At 34.3% G+C, this 17482-nt stretch overlaps 1 protein-coding gene across 1 annotated transcript in view; it reads left to right on the top strand.

Annotated features, from left to right (window-relative positions):
* SPOCK3 (SPARC (osteonectin), cwcv and kazal like domains proteoglycan 3) overlaps window positions 1-17482 on the top strand; it is a 195793-nt gene that overhangs the window by 65505 nt on the left and 112806 nt on the right. The window lies entirely within an intron of this gene.

The raw sequence follows: 17482 nt of genomic DNA, 5'->3' as shown, positions 1-17482 counted from the left end.
GGAGTAATCACAGATCTCCCTGAATTTGTGTTGTCTTCTCACTCTTCAGATGATTGATGAAAAGAGGACGTTTACAGCCTATCATTATCTTATATCTGTAATTTTTGCAAACTTTTAGTGATTAGAGACAGACGGGGCAGTAGAAACATTCAAAGTAACTTAGTTTCCCTTGTCTAAGCAAGTTCATGGTGTTTTTAAGGTTTTGTTTTGTTTGACATATATACTTAAAGTTCAATGCCATTTTCAATAAGACAAATGGCATTTCATTTTTTAACGAAAAGCAGACGTACAATCTGATATGTCTTTGCCAGTTGGAAAAAAAAAAAATAAAAAATAAACACAAAAAAAAGGCAAAAAAAAAGACAACAACCACAAACAACAGCAAAAAAAAAAAAAAAAAAATTAAAATGGTGAAAATCTGTCTCATAAAAGAAGTTATAGGATAGCTTTGGAAATCTCTATCATGTTCCTGTGCCCTTTCTTGAGGCAAAATACAGAATGTAGACAGTGCTACAGCACAACTTCAACCTTAGAGATACGAGCAAATGCAGGCAATTTTGACATTAAATATCACCTTCTCAGGCATTAGAAGTTAATATTTACTGTCACAGAAATCTAATTCCTGCATGTTGTTTCAAAGTATGTGACTAATGGTGTGAAACTAGTAAGAATCATGCTAATAAAAATTGCTGCAAGGAGCCACGTCAGAGACTTGGTCTTCTTTTCTGGTAGTGTCGATGGCAAAAATGTGAAGAAACAGTGTAGGGGCACACAAGAGACTGAGATAAAAGTATGTTGCAAAAATAATGTTTAAATAATTTAAACAATTTTTGCCATGATGGATACTTTTAGGGGAGATTTATGAAGAATTATATTTTATAACAAGAGTTAGAACTAAGAGACCAAGAAGAAAATGTAAACAACTGAAAAAATTGGAAGGCTTTGTAATATGAGAAGACAACACAGAGTATGGAGAGTAATTGTGATATATAATAGCAGATACTGCAAAGAAACTGAACAGTAGTATTCTGGGTCCGTCTAGTACAAATGATTGTTACATTGCCCAGCAGCTGACTATCGTAGTAAGGAGTTGAGGCTCAAAGTTCAGTTTGCACAGAATAACCTATGAAAAGAAAATGAACTTGTGTGTGAATAATGGGAAAATGTCATTACTAGACTGAGACTTTGCTTGTTAGGTTTTAATTGGAATGACAGTATTCTTCTGTAGAGATTGTCTTAGCTAATGCCAGTATGATGTAGGAAAATAAAACCCAGAAAATATACTGTTTGACTGTGTACTTCTTTATTGTGGTTGGATATTGTTCTGAATATCTTACTGAAGATTCCACCATGGAGCTGCTAGAGAAGCTTGAAGGTTGGCATACCATCATGGAAAGTTTTATTTTTAATAAATACTGATAAAGTGAAAATAAATTATTTGCTAGTAGATTTCAAATTGGTTCTTTCACCTGTCTGGTAAATTGCAACCACACCTCTTAGAGACAGACTTTCCACCATGTTCTATGCCTTTGTTGCTTTAATTCAGGATTACTGTATGAATGCACCAGGCTCGTTTTGCTAGTGTGTTGAGGGAGAGGAAAGAGAGCAAGGGAAGAAAGACACGTTTACATTATCACTGCTCTGCGAACTGTGGTGATTTTCTTCCTTTTTGGTGGCAATTTGTAAATGTTAGTTTATATCCATGGCAGGCCAAATGTTTTTGAACCTGCCAGTTTCACAGACCATACCTGTCTTCTTATTCTATACTAATACATTAGGAAAGAGTACTTGACTTTGGTCCTCTGACTTCTCAATGAAAAAGGTTTCCTTCTTTTAGTGAAGGACCTCTTTTCATTGAAGGACCCTCATCTCAGAAGCAGTCTTATCACTTCAGTACAAGATACCTTTAGTTTATGCCTTTTCTTCTTTGACTTTTGATAGAAGGGCATGGTGTGCAAGTATGTGTTTGGTATGAGAATAGGAATAGGTTCTAATTTGATTAATGACTTACTGGTGGCAAAATCTTTCATCAGAAGACATTGTGTTGAATGTGCTGGGGGTTTTGCTTATGATTCATGTTATCACATAATTGAAGCGTTATGTGTGTTTGTTTTTTTTTTTTTTTTTTTAACTTTTTGTTTGTTTGTTTGTTTGTTTTGCAGAAGATATTTTATAATAGGATTTTTCTACCAGATCTAAATTTTTAAATACTCAAGATCATTATGTTACTCTGAGCTCTTTGGGGATCCTGATGCTAATGCTTGTAGAATACTTCTCTGAATTTACAAACAAGCCATCGAAGAAAATATGTTGGGTTATTTTTCATATCTTGTTACCAGAAATGCATTGTGTATTGGGTAGTGAATATTTTAAAAGAATGCCTACAGAGCTCACATTTCTATTTTTGTATGTTTGTTAACTGAAAATTAACATTGAAGAGTGACTACTCTGCTGAGTAGATCTTTTATCCACATTTTACTGTGTTAATTGCAACTGAAGAAAAAGTAATGCTAACTGGGGTTGTTTTTTTTTTTTTTAAATGAAAGGGACACCAAAACTTTTTTTTTGATATGTAAGCAATTTTGTCTTAATTTGTCAAAATGTTATATACATGTAAAGATCATCAGGTGTTTACCTGCCACTATACTGCTGTTCAGTTTTAACAATGTAAGTTCCACTACAGTCTTTGTCAGTGGATTAACCTCAGCTGGAAACACCTAGTCTGAATTTAGTAATGATACTGAATTGAGCTGCATGTCAAAAGATTTACAGTTTCCCAAGAATTAAATGTATTCTAAACTCTGATTGTCATGCAGATACTCTTTGTTAAGAAGAGGTATGCACGCTGTTATTTTATTGTTGTTTTGAAAGTAAGTAAATAACATTACTTAGTACAGTTGGAAGAAGTACTTTTGGTTATAATGGGAAATGACTTCTTGAGACATAGCAAAATATTAAAATAAAATACAACTGTGCAAGTACTATGTACTTGTTTTTACTTCAAGACCAGTGTCTTCAGATGGAAAAAGTGATTGTGTGGTGTTTTGTGGGAGGAACCATTCATACTTGCAACGTAAGGCAGCCTTAGGAGTTAGTTCCTTAGGATTAAATGCAAAGAGGAATGAATGTACTGTTCATGGCTCTCTAAAGAAATCAGGTCTCTTAGGATTCCCTGTGTTTACCAATAAAAGAGAGAGAACAGTGACAATCTCGGCACAATTTTATCCTAGTATTTAATGAGATAAGAGGAAGTGAGTGTTAGTAGACTACAAATGTAAGCTTAAGTCTTAGATTTACATTCTGACTGCAAGGCAAGCTCTGTGTGTAGAGAATCTTCACGAGGGCTTCCCTCTTGATCTTCTGTTACTGTGCAGCAGTTCAGTTTTGTGCAGCAGCTACTCGCTCAAGTTGGAGCATTCCATAAAAATCTGTTTTACCAAGTGAATGGATTATAAAGTTCCAAAGTGAAAGACAAGTTTTTAAAATGTAGAGGTAAACTTGTGGTAAGAAGCTAAAATTGTTCACTAAAAGACAATGTTTGAACTCTAAACAGGAGCAGTAACAACTTCCCAAGTCTATTGTGTTACTGTTTGTAATAGTACTGATGGAGGTGCAGGTAGTCTGTCAACATGAACTGGGCAGCCAAGTTGTTTGAGGAGAGAAATGCATAATTTTCTAAACTTTTTTTTTTCTCCCATCTTTCCATTATACTTGTTGTATCAGTATTTGGCTTTACAGAAAGTTACCTATAAACCTGTGAAAGTATGGAATAAGCAAGAAATCTTTTTGAAATTAAAGTTTTGAATGCCAGTTCTGCTCAGTTGTGTTTTTTGTTTGTTTTGTTTTTCTATGAAAAAAGTAGATTATAGGAATTATTTGCGCTTTTGCAGAAATACTTCTTTGTTGGTTTGTTATAGCAACTTTACACAATTAAAATATAAATGTTTGGAAATTTTGAAGTCTATATATGGCCAAATATGAAGACCACTAAACTTCATAAACCCCAGGCTGCCTATATATAATATGGGTGGTGGTGTAATATTTAGCTTTGTATCTGGGTTTTCAAATTGTTAGCTGTCTTTTAAGCAGACACTTGATCTATATTCCCTGCCGTTGTCTTTTAGTCTGTGGTGTGGGTAGTTGGTACTCATGTACTTCCTTGTCAATATCATCAAGAGTCATATCTATGGGTTCTCATTATACATATTCATGTATTATGTTGTATATCCATTTTCATATTAAAATCAACAATATACTTGGACTCTTTACAAATTATATTTAGCCAATGCCCATGTTAATTTACAGGTAGTATTTTTAAGAAACCAGTGCTTTCCATATATGTGTATATTTGTGATCTGTACCTAGTTATTATTTTTCCAAGATTTCTGTGGCTGTTTCTAAGATTGTCATAGATTTCCTATGTATGGATAATATGTCTTTACTTCCACCCCCCCACCCCCCCACCCCCCCCCCAACAAAAAAAACAAATCCTTAATTTGAATCCAAATCTCAATAGTACGTTATAATATTTTTAAGGATGTGGTTCAAGGAATTAATACAGTTCTGTAATAAATGAGGGTCTTAATAATGTCTGAATTCACTCTTCTGTAGTGTGGTATGTTTTGAAATGTATTCTTATGTTAATATAACTAAGATGTCAAAATTGCTCAGGAAGACAGATCTGTGTAGTTCTGTGGGTATTAATAGTAGTTATTATATGGAAGTAGACAAGCATTCCAGGAAGTTAGCCCTTGCTTTGAAAATGTATAGTGCTGATTATTCAGTTGTGCTGCAAAATTTAAGTTACTGTAGAAGAAGGAAAAATACATTATTACCTCCATTTCAATCCAACAGTGATATTTCTTAAAACATAATTTGTCCAAAGAGTACTTGATTCCATTGAACTTGCTTTTGATTATAGACATATACAGGTAGACAGATGTATTTAAATGATACACAGTAAAAACATTCATATATATTTATATACACTTTTACTTATATCAATATAGAAATGGATATAGAAAATAATATGGAACAGGTATTATTTGTGGAATAAATCTGAAATTCTTTTATATTTAATTGCTGCTAAAAGGTGGCTTTTGTCATTTCAGTGGTTTTAGAAACAATTATGAAGTTTTCAGGGTTTTTTTGGACTATTCAAAGTTCAATTTTGTAGCTTTAATGTTTTATCAAAATAATAAAAAAGCAAAAAAATATTAGTACATTTTCTTCATATACTGCCTTTATATCAGATAAAAATATACAAGGTATTTTTAGTACATTTTATTTTTAGATGGCAGATAGAAGTAGAGCTTAGGGGGTGTAGCTATTGAATAAAGTTGCATACACAAAGACATTGGTGTAATTTTTTTTAGTGTGGAGGATGTTTTCCTTTGCTCAACAGAAATACCTTGGAGGAACAGTGGAGAATTTTCATGTAATGGAAAAAATATGAAATGACGTTTCCATGGAGGATGAACACCCTGAAGGTGTAGTTGGTTTGTAGATATATTTATAAAATTTCTTGTAGACCGTTCCACTGAGTTATTTTTGGCTTATATCAGGTTATATTAAATATCTGTTTACAGTAGAAATATTGTAGATACCATTTTAAAGCAGTAAAATTTTTAAACAGTTTCAAACAAATTTTAATTCTCTTTGTCTTTTAGCTATTTATGTTTCATCTACCTAGTTCTGTAACAATTTGGATAACCAAGGATATTCAAATACATGCATTCGCATCTCTTTAATTTGTGAGTACATTTCTGTATTATGAACTGAAAACATTTAGAATCATGTTCAATAAAACCATTTGATTTCACTCATTTGTAAGCCGTGGTAAATTGTAAAGGAGTTTAATGAAGATCCATTAGTTGAACACTGAAAACAATCAGATTTAGATGTAAACTTTGCTACATTTGCTACAAAAACTAGAACTTAGCCTTGCTGCATGCACTCATTGATGTTTTAAAACTAGAGGTATATATTAATCTCTTTCAAGAGAAATTGCAGTTCTTTACAATTAAAATTTCTTAGCTTCTCGGTTTTGTTTTTTTTGAAATTCATAATGTCCTCTTAAAAAGACACTATTCCTTTATTTGAGCTAATATTTTAATCTGGTAAGCAGTATTCAGTTTCAGGTATTACGTATGTTTGGGAATTCTGATCATCTGGAAAATGCACAGAATTGTTATAAATTCTTGCTGCTTTTTATTACTTTCAGCCAGCCTTTGGCTGAAAAGATCTTACGCAGATATGTGGAGAACACTTTTAATGGTGGTTTTCTTTGTTATGTAATGCTGTGCTTCAGTAGTTCTTTAGTTCTCTTTTATAAATTTCTCTACTGTGATAACACTGCCAAAGCAGCTTCTCCTATATGGTTCGCAGTCTGAGCTCTTAACTCAGGTTCACTGGATAATATTTTTCTAGTTGTGGATCTCAAATTATTTCAGTATTTATTTCCAAAGAATCACTGAATGGATTCTAAATTCTTACATCTGTTTTAACAAAGGCTATATGAAGGATTTTTAGTAAGGTTGAACCCTACTCGTGAGATGATCTTGCCTTCAGTAGCAATGCCAGTTGAACTCTTCATTACTGCTCCCTTGACAGCCCATCTTCTTGATGCAAGGTCCGTAGTGCCATCAAATCTTGAAAATCATAAAATAAGTTAAAAAGTGATTTATTTATTTATTTATTTTAATAATAATCCAGCTAGATCATAGATTCAGGTAACCATTCAGATCCACAAAATAGTTAAGGCAGCAAAGTGGAAATGTGACACAGGGCTGCAGTGACTGAGTAGAAGCAGAGATCTTAAACTGGCAGTATGCTGAGCAAAGGGTATCTGGAATTGTTTCCTCACATTTCACAAACTTGATAAACTTTTAGTCCTTCAAAATTCTTCTGAGAAGGACTCATCCTTAAAATCCTTCTACTCCTGTCACTGGGCTGTGATGTCCAGCTAAGAGTATTGAAGTCACAGGTGCCATCATTTCCCGAGGACTGTGTGCCTGAAAATGTTTTGGTATGTATTAGGACTGCTCATTTTTTACAGTTTTACTTAGTGGTCTAGTGGATTTATGTTTGCAACAGGGATTTAATAAGAAAGCATGTAAAATGTCTAACAGTTATCAAGAATATGAAATCTGAAATTATTGCTCAGTGGTGAGGGAAAAAGAAAGTCTAGTAAATGATGTTTGACAAAAGAAAATGGCTATATGTGTTTTTCTTGAAAGTAAATAGAAGCATTATACTTCTTAAAGCACATTTCAATGTTAAAATTTGCCCTTTTTACCCATTTGTATTTAGCCACCTCATTAAAGAAATGTTTTCTGTTTAAGTTCTATTCTTGCTTCTTGTGTGTTTCTGCAGTGTTGTTTGTCTTTGGTTGAAATATCCATAACTTTTTACTGATTTTCAATTTACAATGTGGTAAATAACATATACCCAAAGACAAAGTAAGTTACGTACTCTAAGACATTGGCATGAAAAAGTCCTTTTAGTAACCCCTGCATTTTTCTTGCATTTTGCTGGACAAGATTGCGAGAGAAGTGTAAGATTTCAGGATTGCTCCTGAAGATCTTGGGAACTAATTGGAATCATGCTATTATTTATCATCCATGCAACTGTGAGAACCCAACTTGACTTCTCTTCTAAAAATCTGCACGTGAAGCAGTAAATAAAAACAATTTTATTAAGTGGACTTCGAGTGGATTTGATTTGAGAATCAGTGGAATGGACTAATGGACAGATCCAAAAATTATCAAATAGCTGAGTTGGGCAACTACCTGACGACCTCAGGGCTATCCAAAAGTTAAAAGCATGTTTTTGAGGGCATTTTCCAAATGCCTCTTCAACACTGACAGGCATGGGGCATCAACCACTGCTCTAGGAAGCATGTTCCAGTGTTCGACCACTCTCACAGTGAAGAATTTCAGTAAAGGTTTTTTTTTTTTTTTTTTTTTTTTTTCCTCTGGTCTAAACTTCCCCTGGTGCAGTTTTGTGCCCTTCCCATATGTCCTCATTTCAGTTACTAGGGAAAAGAGACTGACACCTCCATCTCCCCTTTTTTTGCTCCTCAGGAAATTTTAGAGAGCAGTGAGGTTGCCTCTGAACCTTCTTTTCACCAAACCAGAAAACCCAAGTGTCCTCAGCCTGTCTTCACAGGACATATCCTTCAGCCCTTTCCCCAGCTTTACTGCCCTCCTCTGGATGCTTTCAAGTACCTTAACATTCTTTTTATATTGTAGAGACCAGAACAACACCAGCACTAAATGTAGTGGGAGAATCTCCTCTTTTGACTGGCTGGCTGTGCTGTTTTTAATGAATCCCCAAATGTGTTTTGCCCTCTTGGCAGCCAGGGCAAACTGCTGGCTCACATGATGAGCCTGCTGTTGACTAGCACCCTGGGATGCCTTTCTGCAGAGCTGCTCTCTTGTCTCCCAGTCTTTACCATTGTATGGCATTACTCCATCCCAGGTGCAGGACCTGACATTTTCCTTTGTTGAACTTCATGTTGTTGCTAGTCATCTAATTCTCTAAGGTATCTAGATCCCTCTGCAAGGCCTCTCATCCCTCCAGGGAATCACCAGTATCACCAGCAAACTTGCTGAGGGTGCATTCCATTCCTGCATCCAGATCATTGATAAAAATGTTGAACAGAATTGGCGCTAGAATTGAGCCCTGAGGAACACCACCAGTAACTGTCTGCCAGCCAGATGTTATCCCATTCAGTACAACCCTTTGAGCTCTACTGTTGAGCCATATCATCACCCAGTATAGCCCAAACCTGTTCCTTTCCCAGTTGGACAATTTGGCCAGAACAATGCCATGAAGGACAGTATCAAATCTCTTACTGAAATCCAGAAAGATTATCTCCACTGTCTTCATCCACCAAGTTGGTGACCTTGTCAAAGAAGAAGATTGAATTCCTAAGGCAGGACTTTCGACTTTCCCTTGATGAGCCCACATTAACTATGTCTGATAAGAGCTTTGGTATTTAAATGCCTTTTGGTATCCCCCAGGACAGTCTTATCTAGAACCTTTCCCAGGGACTGAGGTAAAACTAGTAGGTCTGTAGCTTCATGGGTCTTCTCATATGCCCTTTTGTAGGTAGGTATGACATTGGCTAGCTTCCAGTTGTCAGAAACCTCTCCAGTTTTTATGATCTCCCTCTTTTTTTTTTTTTTTTTACTTTTTTTTTTTTTTATAAGAATATATTAAGCATTTTAAACAACAATGGAAAAGGAAAGGAGCATGTACGTCCATACTTTTATTTAACTGTGCATCTGTGAACAAATAATTTATTCAGCTAGGTCTTGTAAATTACTGAGACTTTTTCCAAGACAGTCAACTCCAAGTCATGAGTTTTAAACTGACATTAAAAACAAAAATTGTGTTCATGGATGGAAACAAGCAGACTGCTTTGTGTATTGAACATATGTTGTGAGATAGATAAACACAACTGTAAAAATTTCAAAATAGGACTTAGCTGAAACTGCAAAATTTATCAGTATTTCAAATAAAAGATGAGTAATATTACTACCAAAAGTATTTTTTGTGGTAATAAACCCAGGTCATTAGTAAAGTTATCACTGGTATTCATTAGACACTTTTCTGTACTTGTCTGTTAATACAGAAATGGGACTTAACTTTCAAATTGCTATATTGAGTCAAGATTAATTTTGGAGAGAAATACCAGCTTTCCCTGTGGGATGTTTTGCCTGAAGCACTGCACGCTGTGCCTCCCTGAGGCTACCCAGCTTGAATTGTTCTTGCCAGCTACTGTCCACTCCATCCTATCCATGTACAGGGAATACACAGCTTCTTCATCTTCCGTGCTATGTCATGTATTGATAGTTATGAGTTAGGACACGGATGCATACTCATAACTGACTAAGTTACAGATTTCTTTACTGCAAGCTAGTAACTGCAGAGCACCTGTACTGGTGTCTGTATTTCCAAACTACAAGGATCACTTACTCTGGAGTCCAGAAATGTTTCATGCAAACATGAGTCCAGGAATCCAAGAGAAACCTTGCAAAGAAACATCGCAAAGTGAATTTCTAGTGGAGTAGGTCCTTTTTTTTTTTTTTACATTCATAATCCCCACCCTCTTTCCAAATGGCAGCTTAATTCTATCTGGAACTCTTGCAGGTTTGGTATGTTTGTGGTTATTAGCTTGTTAGTAGTGAAATATTTTTAAATACTAAAAGCAGTATTTACTGCTTACTGTAATATTTACTACAGTATTTAAATACTGATTTTCAGTACTTAAATACTAAATTTCAGTAGTTAAATACTGAAAGCTGAACCTGTTGGAATTTTCCTTTAACTTCAGTAATTTAAAGCTCAAAGGACTTTCCATAAATGGTCTAGCTAAGCCAGGATTTATGCAAAAGCTTCACTGACTCAAAAAGAAAAAAAAAAAATGTATTCTGTATATTGTGCTGCAGGATGTGATTTCAATTTTTGTGTCTTGTTAGAGAACATATTTTATGTCTAGATCATCATTGAATTTTATAACAAGTACACTTCCTGATTATTTTTGTTATGCTAAACTTCTCTATAATACACATATATGTGTATTACTGATGTATTGGATACTGTATGTGAATAATATACTAGATTCTGTTTTAGCTGTTTTTCTTTTTTAAAAAAATAAAAATTAAACTAAACTAAAAATTAAGTGGATCACAGTCAAAACATTCTGATTTAAGTTTTAATATTATTTTAGCATAAAAATGATGGAAATAAATACAGAAATTGACCAGTTGTACAAGAGAGTGAAATAATCAAGATACATTTTATTTCACATTGCTTTGCAAGAATAAGCATTTTACCATTTAAAGATAATAGTTGGGAGAATTTTCAAGATGTTTCTTTTCCACTCTTAGAGGAATACAGACATTTCTTTCTACCGATTGAACACACAAGTCAGTTATTATGCAAACAGAATGTCTCTAAATCATGATTTAATATTCTTAGGAAAACTAGTACAATGCTTGGTAGTGCTACATTACTATTGTGAACTTTCATGTAGTCTTTAAACAGTTACTTTCTGCCAAATCAAGGAAATGGATATTGCAATTTAAAAATAAGAGTGCCTCACTAAAACTGCTGAAACCTTAAATGATGCCAGCCAAGTATGCACACGCATTTCTATTAGTCATACCTGTTTTGGATAATTTAGCAGAATATTTATTTAGCCTGCTGTCAAATACATCAGTCTGAGTCCAAAATAACTCTGTTCTTTGGCAATTTAAATTAATAGGATCTTTTCTGAATTTGTGTAGGTGTAACTAAGGGCAACATTTGACTTTTGCTTTGTGGACTTTCTCATTTATATCAACTTTTGAGCTGTGGGTAGAATATTCTGTTGTAAGTGTTTAAGGAATACCTACTACTGAGAACACATATTATGATAATGTTATTGAAACACAAATATTTGTAAGGAGGAGAATTTCTTATAATTTAGAAGGTACATAAATGCTACCGCAATGTCAAAAGCCATTGGAGGACACCAGTGGTTGTTGCTAAGCGCACAGTTTGAATTTGGGATGAAGCATGCAGGACAGAAATGTGGAACTTGGGCAAAGATTTTCCCAAGGGATTGCGTTTTTAATGATGGTACCTTTGAAAATAACGTGGCAGTGCAAAATTTTGACATGAGACTTAGTGTATCAACATTTTTGTTGATACATTGTTATCAACAACGTATGTAATTTGTTCTAGTGAAAAGCAATTTTCAGAACCAGAACTCCAGTGTTTTCTTCTTATTGGTTCATTGCTTTGCAATTAGTTTTGGTATTTTGAGTTGAGTATGTATGATGAGATGATGAGGAGTTGCTTTGGGTCTGTAATGGTTTACAAGCCATTTGGCAATCAGTACAATATTCTTCAAGTCTGATTATTGAAACAGTTTTATAAAGAAAAGAGGAGGAAGAATACGATTACTATTAGCTATTTTGTGCACATTCATTAACAGACACATTTTTATGCTATAAATTATATGTCATAGCAGTTTATCTTGGGATATACCCTCTTTAAAAACTTGCCTGCCCCTTATTTCATGTTGAGGTTTCTATGAGCAAAGTTTCTGAAGTTTCTGAAGTTTGTGCAAGGCTTCTGCAATAGAAAAACACACTTTCCTTCCTCACTCATACCCATGCCCCTGTAAGTTACCATGGGATTGTGGACTAGGATCTACAAATAAGTTTTAAGCTTCTTCTTGAATGACCGAAAAAAAAAAAAAAAAGTGTGGCCCAATGAAGACAACTGTTTTGAAGAGAGTGGGAAAGAATGAGGAAAGTATTTTGAAATTGTGAAAAAAAAAAAAAAAAAAAAAAAAAAAAAAGATTAAAATTTAGTGAGCTTGTTCCAGAGGAAGACAACAGACTGCCAGGTACAATATTATGAGTTGGAATAAATGCATTTTTTGGTACTTGTTCTTTGAAACTTTACTGCAGCAAAAGAGGTGAGCAAAAAGGAAATATGCCAGTACTTATTTTATGTCAGATGGTTCTAACTCATCATTCAATGTTTTCTTTGCTTATCAGAATTTCATCTAGCTTAACTCTAGGTATTGCAAGACACACGCAGTACTAATGTATCAGAACTTATTAGAATAAAATGCTAGGAACAGCAAAGCATCTGAGAATAAGCCTGATAAAAGGTTTTACACAATTGTCCCTGGTTCATCAGGATGGAGATTTCCTGAGCATTCTTAAAACCAGGCACTTCGTGGCTGGATACAACCTCCATGCACACAGACACGTACTTGTTGAAACATTTGCTCACAAGTTGAAAACCAATCTTCTAGACTGCCTGTAACCTTCAGGGGTTTGAATCTAAACTCCTAATTACTTGCTTGGCCACCAACAGAAACATTTTCTACTCTTCTTACTGGAGTTGTAGATTCATGGGAAGATTCCTTTTGTGAAGGTTCAGCTGTAGCGACCCATTCTCCTTTTCATGTTATCTAGTGAATCTTAAATGGCAAATGCAGTCCCTTGGAGAAGAAGTAAAAATTCAAGATTCTTCTTCTCAGAACATCCCCATCAGGTTACGGAGGTAGGCTGTTTCTTGTTTATTCTCTCATTATTCACGTATCTGAGATTGTTAGCTGTACAATGGTTCGTTTTCATGTAAAGATTAAAAAAAAAAAAAAAAAAAAGTTTCAGGTGTGTTGCATAGCAAGACTGGAAACTCTTGAAATGAAAAGCAGTATGGATTCAAACCATCTGTGTCTGAGGAGAGCCTGTATGCATGTATGTCTGCAAATTCTGGATGCAGATCACCATACAATTAGGGCAAAAAAAGGACCACTGTTACTGCAATTAAATATCTCTATTCTGTTTTAGCTGACAATATCAGCTGAGTGTTTATATGATCTATCCTGCTTTCCCCCCTGCTGTTTATGGAAATTGTGGTGCCAGGATCTTTCTCACCTCTCTAGACCCAACACAATTCTGAGTGAGAAATTCTGCTTAGGAGTTGAGGAATCATCATATTTCAAAGTGGAAAACCATACGTCTTTAGGTTTCTTCAGGAAATAAGTAGCTTATGAAAGCAGGTAATATGAATCAATCTGTTCTAGATGTCTGTCTGCCATGGGTTGTAGCTTAGGCATATGACTAATTATTAATATTTTATTTAACTAATTTATATTTCTGTCCCTTGCCTCTTAAAGTAAAGGAATCGAACCATTCATTGGTTGCTCAAAACATAACATAGGTTTTGGTGATTTTACTAAACCAAAAAGTCCATCTAGTTCTTTTTCTGCATGCCTGAAACAAATCTTGAACTTCAGAGGAGGGGAATAGACATTAGGTCTGAAAACTTCGCCCTTTAACCTTTTTTTTTTTTTTTTTTTTTTTTTTTTTTTTTTTTTTTTTTTCCCCTCCCATTTCTTTTTGCTGGTTATGGAAAATTGGCAATATGTCTGATTGTAAGATACTAGTACTTTACCGTGGCTTTTAACATGGAGCTCTTATCAAGAGGATTCCTGTCTTATGTATTGCTAATCTTGATTTCCTATTATATTCCCAATAAACATGATCTGGATAATGTCAGTTTCCAGGAGCACTAGCTGGAAATTAACTTAGAGAAGAGATGGAGAGAAGCTTTCCTGCACTGCTCTTCCAAATCTGAATGATAAATAAATAGATCCATTAGTAATAATTGAATCATTTTTTTCAGAATATTAATTACTTCCTTAGGATGTGAGGATAACAAATCCATATCCATCTATGAAAGTCACCAAGCAAACCTAATTCTGTTCCACAGCTTTTCAGCAAAGCACAAATTATTTTTAATTAACAATATAATTTCTTGGAGAAAAATTATACATTACAAGCATTTTATACTTTTGTAATTGTTTTTGTGGCAATGAAATTTTTCTACTTACTGAAATTTAATTACCACTGCGTTTGGTATTAATTTAGGAAAATATAAGGACAAATGTTAAATATGCATATAGGCAAATAACCTATTTTTTTCCTGAATATTAGGAGCTAAATAAAGCTGAATATTACTAAGTTAAGAAACTAAGATCAGACCTATATTTTTAGAAGCTGTTCATATCTGATCTTCTAGGATGTCAGCTGATACACTATAGCCACAAATAAAGAAATGATTTCTGGCAAGCCATAAACAAACATATTGCTAAGTTCTAGAGGCTCTTCATCATACAGCAGCCATCACCTATTTTTAGTGACAGTATAAATATGCTGTACGATCTAAGTTTTCATTTCAGTTATGAAAAAAGGGTGTCTAGTCTTCATGATTATGATGATAATTTAGTGAAAGTGACTCAGATTGATGTCTGTTTCATGCTGAAGAAAATAACTGAGGGATGCAAAAATTGTTCCACAGTGGGATTTTGACACTTATGATGTTTCTAGTGTGCGCATTAGGCAGCTTTATAGCTGCCTATTTTAGCAGAAGTTGAAAGCAGCGTGTTTTGTTGCTAGTGCAAGACTGCATACTTGGAGTGAGGTGGGGTAATGCAGGCACATTTTGTCAGCAAATACTAAAAGATTCAGTGAAGAATTAAAGACTTAATGCCATATATTTTCTAAGTTAACTTGACTGATTTATAAGCTTACATTACATCAGTGATACTTTCCCTAGAATCCCTGGAATAAATTTATGTATTTTCATAGTAGTTTAAGATATTTAGGATGACTCCATGTGGAGACAGGTCTTAGGTATGTCCCTGCAGTGTAATGGTAGTCCAGTTCTTACTCAGCATGAAAAACTTAAGACCATGTTTTTAGTAACTGTTTTTCTTGTGGTTTATCATTTTGCATGAAAAATGTCCATGTGTGTGCTTTGTCTACTTCAAATATGGCATAAAACATTTTTTTTGTAATTATTTTGTTTCATGTGTGTTTTTACAGAAAGAAATGTCTGTTTTTATAAACATCTAATTTATTTTAGTCCTTTCACAGTTGTGCAAATTACTAATGTAATTTGTGTTTATTTTACTTTTTCATTTTTATAAAGCACGTTATAAACTAAAAATGTGTGATTGTGCAAAATGTGCACTTGGAATTGCTCAAGATTTTCATCCAGGGCATCATAAACACAGAGTCAGTAAATACTCAAAGGTCAAATTGTTACTGTAAGGCTTGGATGGGCCTTGGAACAGGTTATATCCCCTGCCTTCCATTCCTTTTGGTATATGATAGCCTTTGGTAGGAGAGTGCCCAGTCTAGCCCAGGGAGTGGTTCGCTTTGGAGATGCCCAATATAGTTCTCTCCATCAGACTCTTCAGTCAACTCTTAGTGACAAAGACCTGCCTTTGAGAAGTTAATGGTGTATTCCTCAATGCCTAATTGGTAGATATGGTGTCTGAAGTTCCTTATCATTCTTCATTTCTCTGAAGCCATACAAAGATGTCAGGCCAGTCTTTTGCCTCTGCAGAACTGATTTCTAATACTAGGTTCTCAGCAATTTATACCCGTTGCTATCTTTAATTTACAAGGTGCAGTTTGTGATTGAGTGATCCTCAGAAATGTTTTTCTTTTAAACACAGAATTCTGAACAATCTGGTTTATCTTTGGTGGAAACTGTTAAATACATAAGGAAACTAACGGAGTATCAGTACTCAGCAGTACTGCTTCCAAGCAGGTTTTTTTTTTTTCTTTTTCAAAATCTATCATATTCATCTTATTCATCTGTTGTCACTTACCTGGTCAAGGCCATTTTCTAGGCCGTTTTCATTTGATCTCCTGGTTAGATCTTTAGGACTTCCACTGGATATTAAAACCTTAAAATGGTGGTTTGTTTGTTTGTTTGTTTGTTTTTCCCCCCTAGGAATAAAAACATTTTGATTTCAGCAATAAATTAGAGGTCTTCTCCCCTAGTTTGATATCCATCTTTATGTTGTCATAAAGGCCAAGTGATAGTACCATCTCTTGGTTATAAAGTTGGGTCCTGCCTGTAGAAAGACATGTTACAGCTTGATAAATTTTGATAGAATTATCAAAATACATCTTCAGAGTCCCAAGAACTCAGGAAAATAAATAACCATTTAAATCATGTTTGATTTAAAGTACACTTGCGTGATCTCCCCCATTCATCCCTTTTCCTGAAACACGTTTTCTACTTGATACTGGGACTCAGCATCCTTGTATGATTCCAGATATTTCTTCTTGCTAATGTGTTTTTATTTCAAAAACCTATGCAGTTTTACAAAACATTTACCTGAAACTATGTCAGAGTCATATTCAGGTATTGCTACTGTAGTGTCTCCATCAGAGAACTTTCTAGGAAGAGGTGCTTGAGCAGTACATTAAATGATAATCTGTTCATGTTCATTAGGGAGTGACATTACATTCTGCTTGACTTAAAGGAGAGAAAGTATTTTCCATGGATGTTAAAACCCAAAGTACATTGAAGGATACTGAGTATGCTTTTGTTAATTTGAACTCCAATTCTAGTATTCTAATTCAGTCATTCTAGTCATTTGTCGCTGCATTTCCTTACCACTGGTTTAAGAGTTGTTGTAATCAGAGTTATTAACTACAGCTGGATGGCTCATTGTGAATTTCTGTCTGTTTTGCAGCAGAAATAAAATACCTGGAATAGGAATGCATCTGCCTGTATGTATTAAGCTGTAATTAAAGAAATCTTTCTTTTCAATCTGCACTGAATTACTGTTATATTAATGATTCCATCACTTTTCTCCTTTGTTAATAATATAATGTATATATTTTGTACAGCTGAATATACTGTTAAGAAGGAAATAAAACTGAAAAAGTCACCATTTAAACTGTATTTAATCCTGCTTAGCCCCCCAAAAATTACATATTAAAACTGTAACTGTCAGCCTGGTCTTGTTTTCTGGGTGCATGCTTTGTCAGCCATATATTAATATCACTTAGCAGTTTAAATGAAGTTGTGGTTAAAAGTTTACTTTTGATCACAAAGAACACAGGAATATAACCTTCCTTTCAGAAAATATGTATGCAAA

The sequence above is a fragment of the Aythya ferina genome (assembly GCF_964211825.1).
Source record: "Aythya ferina genome assembly, chromosome: 4".
In the NCBI taxonomy this organism is placed as follows: domain Eukaryota; kingdom Metazoa; phylum Chordata; class Aves; order Anseriformes; family Anatidae; genus Aythya; species Aythya ferina.
Note: the sequence above shows the minus strand (reverse complement) of the source record. Positions and strands in the feature narration are given on the sequence as shown.